This window comes from Copadichromis virginalis, linkage group LG9, assembly GCF_057382275.1.
Source record: "Copadichromis virginalis isolate Kocher_CV1m ecotype Utaka linkage group LG9, C_Virginalis_male_GT1.1, whole genome shotgun sequence".
Taxonomy (NCBI): domain Eukaryota; kingdom Metazoa; phylum Chordata; class Actinopteri; order Cichliformes; family Cichlidae; genus Copadichromis; species Copadichromis virginalis.
Window position 1 is genome coordinate 30,203,403 of NC_140626.1, and position 16,976 is coordinate 30,220,378.

Sequence of the window (16,976 nt, forward strand, 5' to 3'; positions counted from 1 at the left end):
TGTCACTCTTGGCAACTTGAGGTTTTAAAGCTCAGAAGGATGAACTGGAAGAGCTGTCTTACTTTGTTTACAACAGATACTGGTACGTGTATGTGGGATCTGAAATCGTTTCTCTAGGCAGGTCGTGTTCTGTATACATCTTGCGGTGAAGTCTTTTTTTTTTTATCGTTTGCTTTGTCCTCAAATGTATGTATGTAATTGCAATGGTATAACTTTTTTTTCTTACCTTTTATGGGGTTTATTTGTTTTTTGCTTGAACAACTGGGATGATGAGAGGAGCACTGTGGAAAAAATAGACACAAACAAAAGTTAATGCAGACCATGAAGGGCATGTGTTTACAGGGGGCTGGATTAAACTCTTGAGAACAAAACCTGCTAGCTTAACCAGGTTTTACTAAACAAGCCAAAATATTTAAAATATATATATATATATATATATAGCCAACAATCTAATTGCAGACAGGATTTTGATTCCAGTAGCACAAAAAAAGCAGAAAATGCATTTCCCGTTTTTTTAGAGATGTTAATAAGACATCGGAGAGCATAATTTTGACGGTTAATCAGTGCAAGATATCTGTAAGTGTGCACAATCCCAGAGAAGAATCTTTGAAAAATGCCTTATGTGATGTACATGTATACATACTATGTAAACAGGGACATGCAGACAATCATCGAAACAGTGTCCAAGATTCTTTCTGGGGCTGGATTACTTTTTGCTTTCTTTTTTAAAAAAGGTTTGAGGCCTTTGTTCGGTACAGTCGAGCGACCGCGCACACAAGAAAAACAAGAAAGACATCGTCACATGTCACGGAAGTCAGTCTGGATGAAAAGACTTGTCTCTCTTTCCTCAGTCAAGTCATCAAACTGTGCAGTCAAGCTGCAGAAGTTTACAGATTTTAAGTCTTGACATTGTCCCATCAATTACAGGACACCGATGTCACGGGTCTCTCTGTGAATACTTTCAATATATGCAGTCAAAGTCAGAGCAGTCAAAACATATTCTGAGCACATCCCTGACATCCTCACTTTTTCCATAGGAGTGTCAGTAGCTCTGCTTGACATGGATGTATCACCATTTGTGTGTGTGTGTGTGTGGGAAGGAGACTGGCTCTTGAATAAGTGTGCATGTGCAGTGATTAACGCCCCCTTTCTCAATGTCAGATAAAAGCATGAAAAATGGTATGGAGCGAAAAAAGAAGAAGAAAGAAAAAAAAGAGAGAGGGCGTCTCCCTTAACAGTTGCAGCTCCAGTTATGTGGTCGATACCGTGCAATTACGGAGATTTATGCCGCTCAACATTCCAGGGTAAGTTCGTGTCACAGCCACCTGTGGAAATACGATCTGCTTTAAACTCATCTAACACAAGGAGGGGAGTGGAGGGAAGAGACTAGAGAATGAGTGTGCGAAAGGTGAGATATAGGCTATTTTATCCGAGTTGCCACTATAAGTACATCTATCCACCCTCATTTCTCAGGGTATTGCAAAACAGAACCGCTTTACGGCATGCCAGCCAGAGCGCATTTCTAAGACAGCGTATCATCACCGTTTGATTGATAGGGTGCAATTGTGTCTTCTGTTTAGGTCAGGTTTGATTGGTATCTCAAAACCCATTATTTCGAGAATGACTGAAGAGTTCATGTTTAAGCGGGCTCGGAAACATTCCTGTTATTTTGCCATCTTGAATTTCTGAAACAATGTCGAATGCTGACAGTAAACAAAGCCCGAGAGTGTCTTCACACTAATATTTGAGTTATGCACTGCAGGAGGCCACTCTCTATGTTTCTGCTAGGGTTTGTTAGTGCGTCATTCCATCTGTAAACATGATAGCTCAAAATGTTTTTCAAAGGTCATCTTAATGATGTACATATATGTATATATATATGTGTGTGTGTGTGTGTGTGTGTGTGTGTGTGTGTGTGTGTGTGTGTGTGTGTGTGTGTGTGTGTGAATCAACATATAGAAAGTACCATATAAGGATTAAAAATATGTCACATTTGACCTTTGACCTCTAACTCAAAGTGACAATGCTATAATAGTGCTAATAATGCTAGTGCCATTGTTTGTACTGGAAACATATAGGAAATTATATATGGAACTTCTAACTATTTTATTGTGTCTTTGTTATGTACATTACAGTAACATCTTATAACCATTTAAATACTATTATTAAATAATTAAACAATTTACTACAAATTGAAACCCATGTCACAGATGTACTATGAGGTATATTTAAAATGTATCAGTGCAAATGCATGAAAGCCTGCACTTTGCACTTCTTTTTTCTGCACTGCAAACTTTTTAAATTCAAAAAGAACAAACAAACAAACCAAAATGAGCACATGCAGAATACAATATTATTCCCTTATAAGTAAATACTGCCCAGAAAGTGAGCTGAATGGTGCAGGTTTGCACTCTCTGAGAGCGTTTCTTTACACATATATTTTTCAGCAGATACTCCAGGTGAAATAACTCTCACTGCATGATTTAAACATCAGGTAAACCACACAAAAATGATTCTAGGTTACATTTCTTACTTGCATTACACTTTTAAAGGTTATCTTTACTAAGTATGCTGTGTGTTTTTTGTTCACTCACTTGGTGTAAAGCAGGTTTATATTGTCAGTATAATGTAACAGACAAAAACAAGTAGTAGCCTATTTACCTACATTTATATTTAATGATGTGCATCTCTTTAAATCACCCTTCACGGCTGAGAGGACACATGTCATCTAATTAAAGAACGAGTAGTTTCTCAGCAATATATGCTTTTAAGTAGACACTTGAATTGATAATTGGCAGCTTTCACTCGTTTTCACGTACTTTTAACTGAATAAACTTTCAGGTGCATACATCTGAAAATGTGTTATGAGCCTCAGTGACAGGAATAGCTGGTGTAACCTAAAAATCGGTTGCTAAACAAGGCCTGTAAAGTCATACTTTGGAGGAAAGACACTTGAGACTTCAGTTGTTGTCTGCCCCCCCAAAAAAGAAAAAAACAGTTCATGATAGTTTGAAGATGAATGTCGTCTGGTCAGCCCTGATGTCCCCGAGGCAGTAGGACACACACTGTGAACGATGGCTCCTATTTTAAGGCTTATCCACTCAGGTGCTGCTTGTTCTGTATGCAGCAGTTGTTGGTTCTGGTTCCACAACATGGGCTCCATAGGAAACCACGTGGTTGTTTCGCTTCAGTGACTTTAAGGGTCTTTAACAGTAAGATGGACAGATATCAATTTTAGCATTTCTATCTTTTATTTCTCCTCTCCTTGCCGTATTTTCCTTGGGTATAAGTGAAACAGTCTTCTGCACATCTTACAGAGAAGTGTTACAGCTTTGCTATATCACCGCTGCAGAAAACGGCAGCATTCTTTCTCCAAGACAGTGAGTCTAAACTGATATAAGGTTAGCAATTCAGTCCAGATAGGTCCTGTCAAAGCAGTTTTGCTGTGTAATCACATGAGGTGCTCAGGTTTGCTCAGATACATTTACAAAAGGTCAAAGCACCAGAGTTTGCTCCAGTTCCAACGGGAATTATGGTCGGAGTAGTTTTACTTTCAGTAAACAAAAATCATCTGTCAAACCTTTCAAGAGCTTATCTTCCCAGCAATAAAACATAACCTCTGGTTGCACGAAGAAGCGGTGCTCTTTTTTTATCGCTACCTCAGACTAAATTGAACTGAAAAGGCCTACAAATCCAAACAAAGCACTGGACCAAATTTGGTTGTCTTTTTCATTTCGGGGGTTTGAGGAGAATGTAAGAGTCACGCTTTTTATGTTTTAACACAAAAGTTAAAGAGAAATGTGTGAAAGAAACAAGCTGTTAAAGGTTCTTTAAGTGGGAAATTTCACGATAATACATTACCAATGCTGACATGCTAAAAGGCTTTGTGGATCTGTAACATTCAAACATGTCATTGGACAATAGCATTGGTACATGATGACACAGCTTAGGTCAAACCTTTCTAGACCTGGTAACTGTATCTTTTATTTTCTCTCCTCACAGAGCTTCTTAACTGGATTTACTGCAATATGATAGGAGCAAGTATTGAGTGTGGAGATGGTGGTTTGCGGTGTGTCTTAGCGTGCACGAGAATGTGTGTGTCGCTGCGTTTGTGTGAGCTCGTTTCTTTATTTGTGCATCTGTGGACGCACAAGCGTGTTTGGGTAAGAGATCAGATGTTTGCCTGGTCCATCACTGGGATGGTGGAGGAGCAGAGGATGCTGGGATATGCCCGGCCCCAGGGGCTGCTCTTGTGTGCTGAATGGAATTGAGGAATGCCACCATAGACAAACATGCTGCGAGCTATGAAACAACTGCCGAACAACTGAAATCAACACTGTGTGTCCATGCTATCCAACACAAAAGGGGAGTTAATCCAAAAAACTAAAGGAGAGAGAGGAGGAAAGAGAGAGGGGAAAAAGAAAACAAACATTACAAGGGTGCCTCACTGTAGCCGAAAGGGGTTTCACTGTACAATAATTTCACAGCAATGCCTAATATGTAGCACAGCATGTAATGAGTTGATATAATAATAACATAAGTATTTCTTTTTTGTATTTTTTTAAGAAAGACATATCCACTCTACAAGACAAGTGTGCTTGATACTAACTGTACACAGAAGAATGTGACTGATGAGTCTAGCTGTAGATAACTGGTCGAATCAGCTGGCAATAAAACATAATATTGGTTGGCCCCATCCCCAACAAAAGCATACAGTATGGGAGGCACCTGGAAAAAAACTCTATATTCTATCCATGCAAAAAAAGGTAAGACAAGTAAAAATATGCACTCAAAAGACTAACAGAAACACAAGAGGTTTATTAAGTTCACTTTAAAAACATTTCTCAGAACTCAATTGTTTTACACCACTTATCCTAAATATTTATATTAATAAGCAGTGTACTACGGTAGCCCTGAGGGCTCAAAGGCACTGCAACTGAAGACAATGCAAGCAAATGGAAAAACGCTCAAAAAGCACACAAAACACAACAGAAGTCGAATAAAACGCAGTGGGTATAGATGCTGCAAAAGCTTACAAAACAAAAAAGTAACAAAAGTGCTTTTTGGGGGATAGTGTGACGGCACAGCTGCAAACAGGACAAAAACTGAAACATGCAAAGGATTGCACAGAGATTAGCTTTAAAGGAGTGGAGGATTGATCAGTGTCGCTACGTAACATGTGTTTGAAATCCCATGATTCATATAAGCTTGTCGATACATATTTGCCATTAGCCGTTAGCTTGTCAGTTATGCAGCTGGTCCATCATTGTCTTATCTCCCCAAAAAGGTTCCCCTTTTTCTTGTGAACATTTACATTTTTTTCCCCATTGTGTTTTATTCAACTTCAGTTTTGTTTTGCATGTTTTTCAGGGTTTTTTTTTTGTATTTGCTAGTATTTAAGTTCAGTGCATTTGACCTCATAGGGCCACCATAGTGTACTCCATATAAGTCCAGCATTTGATATCATGAGACCTCTTTCTTGTTGATGGTAGCTTTGTTGTATTAATTGATGTGGGATTATTCCTGATGTACGGTAAATAGATTAGGTTTCCACATGTTTGTGAACGATTAAAGTCCCAAACATGCCAAAATTCCATTAAAAACTTTCAGAAAGGCGCTGCTTGCTTCCAAGTATGGCTCAGGGACTTGTTGCACGCATAGAAATCAGACCCAGAGTAACTGTGCTGGAGGAGCTCTCTGGTTTGAGGTCTTCTTCCATGTTGTTTGTCGCATTTGCTTTGTATAGAACGCCCACAATTCAAAAAGCTTCCTTCTCAGCAAGGGGTTTATGAAGTGAGGGAGCTTTTTTCTTTTCCACTTACAGGCAGACAGCATATTTTTTTATATCCGCGCGTGCAGATCACCAACATTGGCTGACAATTGTCACTTGTGTACTTTCTAATAATTTGGGCATGCTTGGCGGGATATTAAGCAGGCTTACAGGCAATGTGAAACGAAACGATTTGAACTCGTGTTAGATAGAAGCCGCGTATGTGTGCGGGAATGTAATTGATTTATTTATTTTATGACAAGGATGCAAAGCGAGTGTGAGATTTGCTACTGTAATGCGGATTCAGAGAGACAGAGAGCCGTTGTGGGATGAAGGTGGGGGAAGGTAGCTTCTCGTCTGTGGCGGGCTCTCGCAATCCTTCCAAACCCTCCAAGAACGTTGATAAGCAGATCCCTGAAATGAAATCTTCCTCAGCACCCGGCTGGATCTGCCCCTAATCGTTTTATTTACAGTCACTATAAAAGACGCCTCCCTTTTAATGGTGCTCTGAAATAATAGGCAACCGAGGAACAATCGGTACAGTCCTAAGCGCATTCCCCCATTCCATTTTCACATTAGGCTAATCGAGGCGAGGGGAAGGATATAAAGACATCAGTTGGATGAAATGAGTGTAATTGGAGAATAATGTAGTTAGTTTGCTCTAATCTTCTGCATAATATTAAAATGTTCTCAATGCACCCCAGCTGCAAGCAATCACCCCACTCTGAGGGGAAACCTGGGCGACACTCTTTGGAGTGAGGAAGGATTGTGCGAGTGAGAGATTGAGGAAGAGATATATCAGAGAGCAGGGAAAGGAACGCAGCAGAAACAACTGGAGGCTTCAGTAGGAAGTCCAAGAAACTGTCTGTGGAGGCCTTTGCCTAGATAAACTCAGCCTTCCTCTGTCTTTTCCCTGTCATGGAAAAGCAATCCTTGCACCCTGCTGATGGCTGGCTAATTTGTACCGGGGGCTTGTTGTTTGCCAAGACTGGTTATGGTGCTGTTGAAATCAGGAACAGTAGGGTCCAAAACTGTCAGCATGGGTTTCGGAGGTTCATTTTCTCCATGCTGAGTACAGCCTGGTACAGCCTGACTTCTGTTTTTTTCCCCTCTTCCTGCCAAAATAGATCCTACAGTACACCAGCTTAAAATGGAACCAAAATCTTCTAAGCACTCGAATTCATTTTAAACATGTTCACAGTAACTGAGGTAGAATGAGCTGCTTTGTGCACGCAGTGAGAAATGATTTGAAATGATTAAAATTCTTCAAGTGTAAAAACATCCACAGCTACATCTATTACATTTGCTGAAACTTTAATAGGCTTGAGATTGGAAACGGAGAGGTCATCAGTCAGCTGTTCACAATGGTCTCTTACACATACCACCATATATTTATTTTAAAATGACCATTGCCTCCAAAGCTGAGCCAAGAAGGCTAAATGAAGTTTTGATCATCCTTCTCTATACAATTAGGGCTCTGGGGAAGTTGTAGTGTAAGCAGTCACAGCAGTAGCCTCACAGTGGAATTAAGAGTGAGGTTTATTAGTCCCCCTTTGGCTTAGCCTTGTCTGTGATTTCAAGTAGAAAAAAAAACTCGCTCTGAGGCAGCTCTTTAACTGCTGTTATTGTGCAAGAAAATTGTCATTAGACAGTGGAACAAATAACCTCGAAACGTCATGGGTGTCTTTGCGAGGGATCTAAAACAACAACAAAGAATTAATCAAATTAAAAGGAAGCCTTGTTATGCGATTTCAATTTAATTTCCACAACCAAGCCCTCTATTTAGTGTTTGAAAAAACCTAAAAAGGGCAAGTCACAGTTTAGGGCTCAGTAACAGTTTTATATTAGTAAAGAATTATCAATCCTTTAAGCTAATTTGGATAGGTTGGGGAGCCATAAAGTGGGCTATGAAATGGAGTAGCCTATTTGTTAAGCTCCCACCCCCTTCCACACTCTTTTTATGCCACCGGGGCACTAATACACTTTTGTTTTCCCTTGTTGATCATCTGCCATTTAAGGCACATTAAATCCTGCAAATTAATATAAATCTATGGAAGCTATTAGCGAGTTCCACTCTGCATCAGACAGCCAGAAAGGCCTGCCTTTGTAACCGAGAGTATGTCTTAAAATAGCTAAAAAGACGTCTGCTGTCAACTTTGCTGTATATAATACGCTGGACTTATTGCATTGTTTCAGGTAAAACGCAGCAGTGTAAACTTTCAAAATGTCTTGGCAAACTCTTCGCCTTCTCCTTGTCTTTTTCTTCATCTCCTCAGCGCTTTCTCAAGGTTCTCCCTTCTGCATTCTCCCAAATCCTCTCCACTCCTCTTTTCTTCTTTCCTCATAGGCAAGCAGTTTAGGCAAGTGCCATATGCCCTGATTAAAGCTAGCGGCAGGCCAAGGAGCACAGGGAGGCTGTTTTGTCATTAGCCCCTTGCGCGGCTGAGGTGGAAACTCATTTAGCCCCATGCTGGACCTTCATTATGATAGACTTGTATCAGATGGCATGTCTGGCTGGGATCTCTGGCTCCTGGCTAACGGATGGGGAGATGCTGCAGCTTCAGCCCCTCTCCAGCCCCAGCAGGAAGAGAGAAAGGGCTTTAAATGGAGATAGGGCTCGAGGAGAATGTTTGTTGCGGGGTAATGGGAAGGGAATGGGGAGGAAGGGACAGAGCAATGACTGAGTGATCCAGGGGAAAAAGGAACAGGTCGGACCTGGGGTTAAAGGTTATAGGTCCTCGAGGTGGCTCTCAACACCGGAGAACTAAAACAGTAAGAAAATATTCACTGAAAGCGACTTCACTTGTTTGTTGTTATGGTTTGCTCTTACTAGAGGCACACTACAGCAACAGCTGTTTCACTGCTGCATTTATTTGGTGCTTGTAATATGAACAAATAAAGCTGGTGTAAATCAGGTAGAGACTGAGGTGGAAAAGAGGAATGAAGTGGGAGCAGCAGGTGAAAAAAAAGTGCACACATCAAAGTGCCTGCGAGGTGATCTCACTTGTTATTAATTAACTGACAAGTTAATCATTCTTACCATTTTATGGGCTATTGACGGCTGAGACAGTAGCTCAGAATAATTGAAGTGTGTAGCTAATGAAATAGCTACAGAACAGTCTTTCTTTTTCTTTTTTTTTATCTGTAAAAAAATCTAAAATGTACTGAATGTTGAACGGGGGTCACGCTGCACCTCGTTACTCTAAGCATGCAGGTTTTATTCACGTTGCTTCCACGTCCTTGTTATCACTTGCATACTGATGTAATTTCCAAGTAGCATCAGGTTTTCAGTTCCTGGAGGTCAGATCTCTTTGTTGTGCCTGTTCAGCCATACTGGATACTTGCTATGACTTCATAGTTACTGGTTAACATTGATGATGGCATTGTTGAATTTTTTAAAAGGCATCACTTCCTGTTACTCTTTTCCCAGTCAAAAATCTACAATTTATGCATAACAAACATGCAGACGTGTTGTTTGCATGTTTGCAATACTTCGTCACAATTGCTCTGCTTATATGACTTAGACTTTCATTTATAGCACAGACTTTACTCTTATACAGCTCTGTATGGATGTAGGTTGGGATGATTCGGTATTTGGATTGCAAGAGGACGGATGATAGATATGAGGTTGGGGGGTCTTCAGAGGCTAAGGATGGTTTTTGTAGGAGTGGAATATGAGGGAATGGGGCTGGAGGGAGCTGAGGCTGCATGAAAAGAAGCGATACAAGCCCGCGGGTTCTGATTCAGGGTTATTAACATGGCTTGGTGTGAAGACAGAGAGAGGTATGGGGCGGGAAGAGCTGAGCAAGACAGCTGGGCCTCGAGGAGAAGGCAAGTTGATGGGGCTCTGGTCCTGAGATAGGGCCGTGAAAGGATCTGGGTCTCGCTCAGCCTGGTGCCTCTGTGGCAGATGCTGCAGCAGACTGGATGAGGGGACCACCACTGACACAATGCTGGCGGCTAGAGCTGTGTGCTCCTGGTAGACCGAAACCACCTCTCTGTCTGGCTCTCTGTCTCTCTCTGCTTTAGTCTACCCCTCCCTCCTTCTATCTTTTCTCCCTGTCTCCAGTTCTTCCTCTTCCTCCTCCTTTTTTTTTAATATTGTGAACACCATCATCAGTGCTTACAGCTGCACCTCCTACACTCAAATCCACATACACACACACACACACAGCAAAAACATGCTTGCTGCTGACACACACACAAAAAAAAAACTGTGCGTACGTGGAGTACAAAAATTATAAGCTTCAAATGTTCCAAAGCAAATGGCTGAAACAATTTTTTCCCTATTTGCTGACAGTTGTGCTACCTCCTGTAATAAAAAGTCAATGAACCAAGGGCAGTCAATATATTCCAATAACAAAGACGGGGAGATTTGTCATTTTCCCACTCTGTTTTTTTTTTTTGATGGAAAAAACATGCCTTTCTTCTTTAGCATACAAAGAAGCGGGCGGCGACAGAGCCGCAGATGCACACAAACACAGTTGCGCTGTCTCTTAAAAAGGAGAAATCTAGGGGAAAATGCCTGCGCCCCCCGCAAAATGCAACCTGAGGAGAAGGCATCTGACTGTGACAAACCAAATACGCTCTGTAATAGAATTTTCCATTTCGGCAAAACTGATAAGGAAGAGAAAACATAACAACTGCGAGTGGCACATATCTGAAGGAGGTGATTTCAAAGAACAACACCAGTGCACTCCAGAAGGCTCCTCGCGCTGAGTTCTTACATAAATATGCCGTTAAGCAATATGATGTATTATTATTACCTGAAAACACGCTCTGAGCCCGGGTAGGCAGCATATGAGCCAAGCGCCTTAGCTCCCCAAAGGAGATTGTCTCGACATCACATATCAGTCGGTGCTATTGGATTCCCTGACTTTTAACTGGGTTAACCCACTTCCTGGTGAATACAAATTCAATTTTAACTGCTGCAGTTTTTTATTTGCCATGCATGTACCCCCTCCTTTACCTTTTCACTTGCCTTGCTCTCAATAGACTGGCATAACCACATAGAAACAATTTTCCTTTATTGAGTATACACAAACTATAAAATTAAAATGAAGTGCTATTACACGTGCGCGGGGGTTTGGAAATCTCAGGAACAGAGAGTGATCCGTCCAATTTCTTTTATTCCTTCCGTCCATCAGTCTCTGCCCATACCGCTCTCTCTCTCCTCCTTGTCCCATAACCCGCTTGCTACATGTTGCTAATGTTTTATGCCTTGTTTCCTGGCAAGTTTAATGGAGCAGCCATTTAGAATAGATACCATCTTAAGTGTTCCAGATTTGACTTGATGCCCATCCAGCTCTAAATAATACCTTTCATGTCTTTAAAAAAAAATCATTTGTCACAAAATCCAAAATAGATCTTCTCAATATAATGAATCTAGATTAATGAGAATGGTATTATTATTATTAACTGCCATCTTTGTGGTAGATTTAACATGTTTGTTATAGCTGTTTGTCATCAGACACTAATTAACAAGCGGAAAACTTTCCACACTGCATGTTTTGGAAAACTGAAAAAAAACTCAAACTAATCTTCTGATGTGTCCAAAACTATTCAAAGCTCTCCAAGAATTCCAGCCACGAAGGACACACTCCGGTGGGACCTTATGGTTTTTCCAGGCACCTTCAATGTACGCTTTGAGAGACACTGAGGATCTTAGACACACCACTACAGTTGTTGTTTTTTTCTTTTTAACTGTCTTCCAGGGTCTGTGTGACTGTCTTCTCAATGGGTTAATGGCTTTCCTCAAGCAAAGCAAGGGAGAGCGGGGCCTAAACAAAGCCAGATGAGGGAGTCAGGAAGCCTTTCAGGACTTCATTAGGGCTCTCTCTCTGAAAGGGGAGGTTAGGAGCCCAGCAAGCTGGTACTGTTTAGCTGCTTAACGTCAACAGGAATGCTCACGCAGCTGCCCCGTAGAAGCACCGGTGAGCACACACACAGCATAGCAGAGGCGAAGCAAACACACGTGCAGATATGCGCGCTCACCCTCGCTACACGCACACACGTAAGATCGAAAGTCGATCGTGAATACACACACACGCACGTACGGGCACGTACAAAGTGTCCCTGTGTAGCCCCTGGTTCAGACAACACACACCGCTAAACACTGGCTGGTTTAGCATGAGAAAAGGGCCACACAGGGACTCAAACAACCTCTCCCATTAGTACAGTCACACTGTAGCTACGGGCACCAGCCACACACATGCACGAACACACACGCGTACAGTGTGGTCATTAAACATGCAGTCATTTCTGATGCACAGTGACGTGTTTATTTAATAGAATTGACATCCTGTTTAATTTTTGCTGATGCTGCGCTGCATCAGGGCATGCATTAAACTATTGGTCAGTTATCATTTATATTTGGAGTGCAGCAGCCTCGTTTGTACTAATGCAAACGTGATTGGTTTTGCTATTCAGTGACTGTATTTACAGCAGTGGGTAAAGCGCTTTAGCGTCTTTAAACAGAATACACATATATGAGCAAAGTCATCGTCTTAGTCATCTAAATATTTGTAAAATTACAGTGTGCTAGCATCAGCACTGTTCAAGCTTACAACAGCAATCATATAATGAAAGTCTGTAATTTACTTTTGATTGGTTTGGGCACATCCATAAACCTGTAATTTAAAGGTTCATGTTCAATAAATTCCAGATAAATATTAAAAATAAATCAAAATGGAAAGCTGTTGATTAAGATGCTCCTCTGTGCATGTTTTACACCAACATCAGCAGATCAATGGAAATCAAAAGCCTTTAATAAAGATCTAGTGAGAAATTTCAATTCATTGCATAAGAGCCAAATGGCAACAACCGACCCACAGAGCTGTACTTAACAAATTTGTTTTAGCATGCATACATCGGTTTCTTTTTTAATGGGAAAGGTGTAAGTTTGTGTCTTTTTGTGCGTGCGGTTGCAAAGGTGTACTGTTGCAACTGGTCGCCTGCCCCTGAAACACTGAGCATGCTACCACATCTTCCTCGAAGTCCCGAAAGCAGCCAGAGTTGAAAAGATTGGACGATTAGATGGATATCATGGCTGCAGACACGTGGAGCCCAGATTTGATGAGTAGGGCGGAGAGCAGTGCATCTGCGAGTGTGTGCGTCTGTTTGTGTGCATGACAGGTGAGGCGGGAGAGGTGAAAGGGAAGCCGCTTCATATCAAATGAACAGAGAAGAGGCCTGTAAGTTGAGCCTGGCATCTTTTGGCTTTCTTTGTGTGTACGTACGCATGTGTGCGAGCTGTGTGTAAGGGCAGGGGTGGGGTGTTTTGTTGTTCTCTTAGAATGAATAGAAAGGGAGCTGATGATAGTGTTAAGAGAGGGGGAAAGAGGTGTGTGTTTAAATATGCGTGTGTGTCAGCGAGTGTGTGTCTGTGTGAGGGCTGTGTTCAAGCACCACCTAGTGCTCGAGTGTGGCACCTCACCTGTGATGGAAAACACCTCAACTGTTACAATCAGGGTGTAAGCTTGAAACACTGAAGGAAGCAATAAGTGCAAGGGATATAATTTTGAATGTTTATATCTGAATACTTTAAAATTTATTTTAATAAACTATATATTGTATATTGCCAGTGAAAGGCAAGCGCATGCTTTTGCATTACTCTTATTATAATAGTTATTTATCCTTTATATAATCCATTAATACTGAGTTTATGAGTAGTAGGAGATCAGACTATGCACTGTCAGGAGGGTAATTTATATCATTTTTGTAATGCTCAAAACAGCAACTCTACCTTAATGTTATACTGCAATAAAAATATTAATTATATGACACGGCCCTTGGAGAGGAAAATGCAGCAGAAATGGCTTCAGCATACGGTAACACCTCCTGTCTGTTCTGCGATTTTTTTCGAGGGGGGTGAGGGGCTATAGTGAGACAGAGATAATGTCACAGTCGATCCCTCACTCATCTGACAGTCACCACCAGCCACCAGATAAGAGGCACGAGGAGAGCCCGGGATAATTATGGCACACATGGCTTAGCAAACTTTCCCCCTGTTTCACCTCCTCATTTCAATGTGCCCTTGAATACAGTGCACTGTCAACACACATCCATCGCAGTCGGCTTACTCCAACTTAGCGCCGCGGCCCCATCAAGCCTTCCAAACAGGCTGGTGACAGTGATGTGAGGCTGTCGTGGTGGATCAAGGTAATTCAGTCTGAGCCTCCGTCCCAAACCCGCCCCTCCCGCCTCCCCCCTCCCCGTCGTTGTCAGTCGAGCGCGCCGTGACCCTCGGGCCTTCAGATTCGGCTCCCCAGACCTGTTTATTTTTATCACAACAATGAAAATTAGCATGATGCCGAACGCCTATGCACGCTTCACGCCTCCGAGGCTGTTTGTGTGCACGCGTGTATGTGTGTGTGCGTGCGTGAGAGTGATCAGTGTGTGTGTGTGTGTGTGTGGGCTGGAGTGACAGTGTCACCTTCTTATCATGGGACCAATGTTGTGTAGACAGGGAGATTTAGCTGAGAGATTGAGGGGTGAGGGGTTGGGGGTGTTTACTACTGTGTGTTATGACAGGTAGCACCAATACAAGGATTATCAAAACAAAGATTCTATAAAACTGTCAGATGAGCGAAGTGTCCCATGGCGGTTTTGCGGAAGAAATGTCAGAAATCCTGATCATGCTGTTTTTATATATATATATATATATATACACACACACAGTTTATCTCATTTGCTTTTAATGTCAGACTGATTTCATTCACATTCAGATATGCATCACAGACTGAGTTTGTTTTGGCGTGCAACATTTCAAAACTTTACTGTTTTTTTTTCTTAATCCACAGTTTGAACACTTGAATTCTGACAGATGTGTCCATAGTAACACTTTGCTGAAAAGTAGGTTAGGTGTAATAAAGTGCTAACTGCAGGAAAAACTGTCTTTCAATAATTCAGTGATATTCAATAATTAAATTCAGTTGCTTCAAAGTTTGCTCGGCTTTTATGTTTTACCCAGTTTACCCAGCTTCTGATCATCTTGCTGTCTTACATCCACTGAGTGAACCTGCTAAGATTTAAATATGTTTTGCTCCAGATGTTATAAGGACAAATTTTAGGGATCCGACACAGCAAGGGTCTTCAGTTTTCCTTGGCAAACACTTTTCTGAACACTGACGCTTAAGCGTGACGGACAGTCTTGAACATTTAGTCTTAAGATGAGCTGAGAAATCAGCTTGGCTATGTGGATTGACCAGATACAGATGTTTACTGCTCTACTTCCCGCACGCAAACACACACTGGCCCTGCACACAAGTGTGTATAGAGCTCACAGGCGCATACTCCCGTCTCAGACTCCATGATGCACGTGCATGCTGCCGTGGAAGGCTTTTCCAGTATGACTGACAGCAGTGATGGAGGTGAAGATAAGCCTGATTAATTGGGAGGATGGGTGGGAGTGGGATGCTGCACAGAGGCTACGCTGCACTGCTTCAACAGTGCCTTAGTGGCATCGCATGCCACTACTCAAGCAATTTGTCAACATTGCTGAACGACATTTATTTGACTGCGACCACGGTCTCTATTTTGCAAAGTGCTATTTTGTCACAGTTGAAAAATTGCCTTTTTAGATCAACTTTGACACTCGGCTCTGAAGTTGTTGGGCTTTTTTTCTTTTGGGTGAGGGGTGCTTTTCGGTATCCGTAGTTGTCTGTTTTCGTAACCGCAGGGATGAAAATGGTGGCCTGAACATCCACAAGCTAAAGATCGATGAAGCAGACAGTCCTTCTGTCCTCCGGTCCCTTTATTTCTACAGTTTCCTCACAGCTTTAATGTGGCATTAGTCCCAACAGTTTTGCTGTTAGCACAGTTAAAAGAAATAAAAATGTACTCTAACGAGATATACATATTTAGATATCACTGCAAGTTTTTCTAAAAAAGAATTGCAAGATGCATAAAACAATAAAAGAGGTATTTTTGAATAAAAATGTTATTGGCTGGAGACGAATTAGAGAATACTTATGATTTTGAGTACACTACACTGGATATGGCCTGACGATATCCAAAAAACCCAATGGTGTTTTTAGCTTAAATTCAAAGTCAATGTTAGTTTTCATTCTTTATTATCGATATAGTGTGCAAGTCTGCTGAGATGATTTTACCTACAATGAATAATCATGTCAGTGTTTCAGAATCATGATTTCTGAAACCTATTTTACTTACGCTCGCTCTCCTCATTGCCAATTCGGGATTTTCTAGATGCGATCACCACCGTCGGAAACTTTTTCCTCTTAATATATCTTCGACAAACGCGATCCAGTTGTGTGGTTTCCGCTGTGATTCAAGAATCCCTGAGAGCACTCATTCAAAAGTGCGTGGAGAAAGACAGATAGGCAGCGCAGTGAAGATCCATTCAAATATGATTATAAGTGAATTAATAGACATTGACATTTGTGTTTGTTCCAATGTGGTGAACAGCCCAGCGTTTCCTGCCAATGGGCCCATGGATGACACTAATACCTTGTAATCAAAGGAAATGTGTATAGCTCCACAACCATTACATTCAGATTTTGTCTCTCTCATTTTCTTACTTCACTCTTGTTTGTTTCGGTGTAATGCAGATCAGTTCTGGGTTTATTTTCTACCCTCAAAGCTGAATCTTTTATTTGATTTGCGGTAGAAAAAAAAATCATCCTGGTAAAATTACATCCACATGGCAGAGCCTCTGAGCTTGTACTGTAGCTCGGTTGGCATTGACAACAGCCATGCCATGATAACAAAACAAGGTTAGGAACAACTGAGGAGCTGCTTTCCAAAACACTCAGCTTCTATTTTAGGTAATAAATTAATAAATAAAGGCCGTTACTCATTATGTATCAAACAGAGAAACATTTAGCACAAGACTGCTCGATTCATTAACACTTTATTACTCCAAATGCTCTTTTTTTGTGTTTCCCATGCCTCTCTAGATCAAACTGGCACTGTTGCTAATAAAAACCTTAGAAAGCTCAAACGTGCGATGCAGTTCATTTGCTTTAAAATAAACACACCTTTATGAAAGCTGATTTTTCTTTTCAAAGTGAGACGATAAGAGGACCATTAGAAAATTGTGCAGTACTCCCACTTAATGATTCACTGTGTCCTCTTCACCTCAGGATGTGGTTGACATGGCATGGATGCACTCTCGTATCTATCACTGAGCGACTTTTCTTTCTTTTTCTTCTGTAATGCCTGTGAAGACAGTTCACCCTCAGGA

The 16,976-nt window shown here is 41.4% G+C and overlaps 1 long non-coding RNA gene across 1 annotated transcript in view; it reads right to left on the bottom strand.

The window, feature by feature from the left end:
- Window positions 1-227: 227 nt before the first annotated feature.
- Window positions 228-16,976, bottom strand: part of LOC146702131 (uncharacterized) — a 93,702-nt gene continuing 76,953 nt past the window's right edge. Inside the window, exon 4 of the long non-coding RNA XR_014922285.1 lies at window positions 228-281. This is a non-coding gene — a long non-coding RNA (uncharacterized LOC146702131). The remainder of the gene's footprint in view (window positions 282-16,976) is intronic.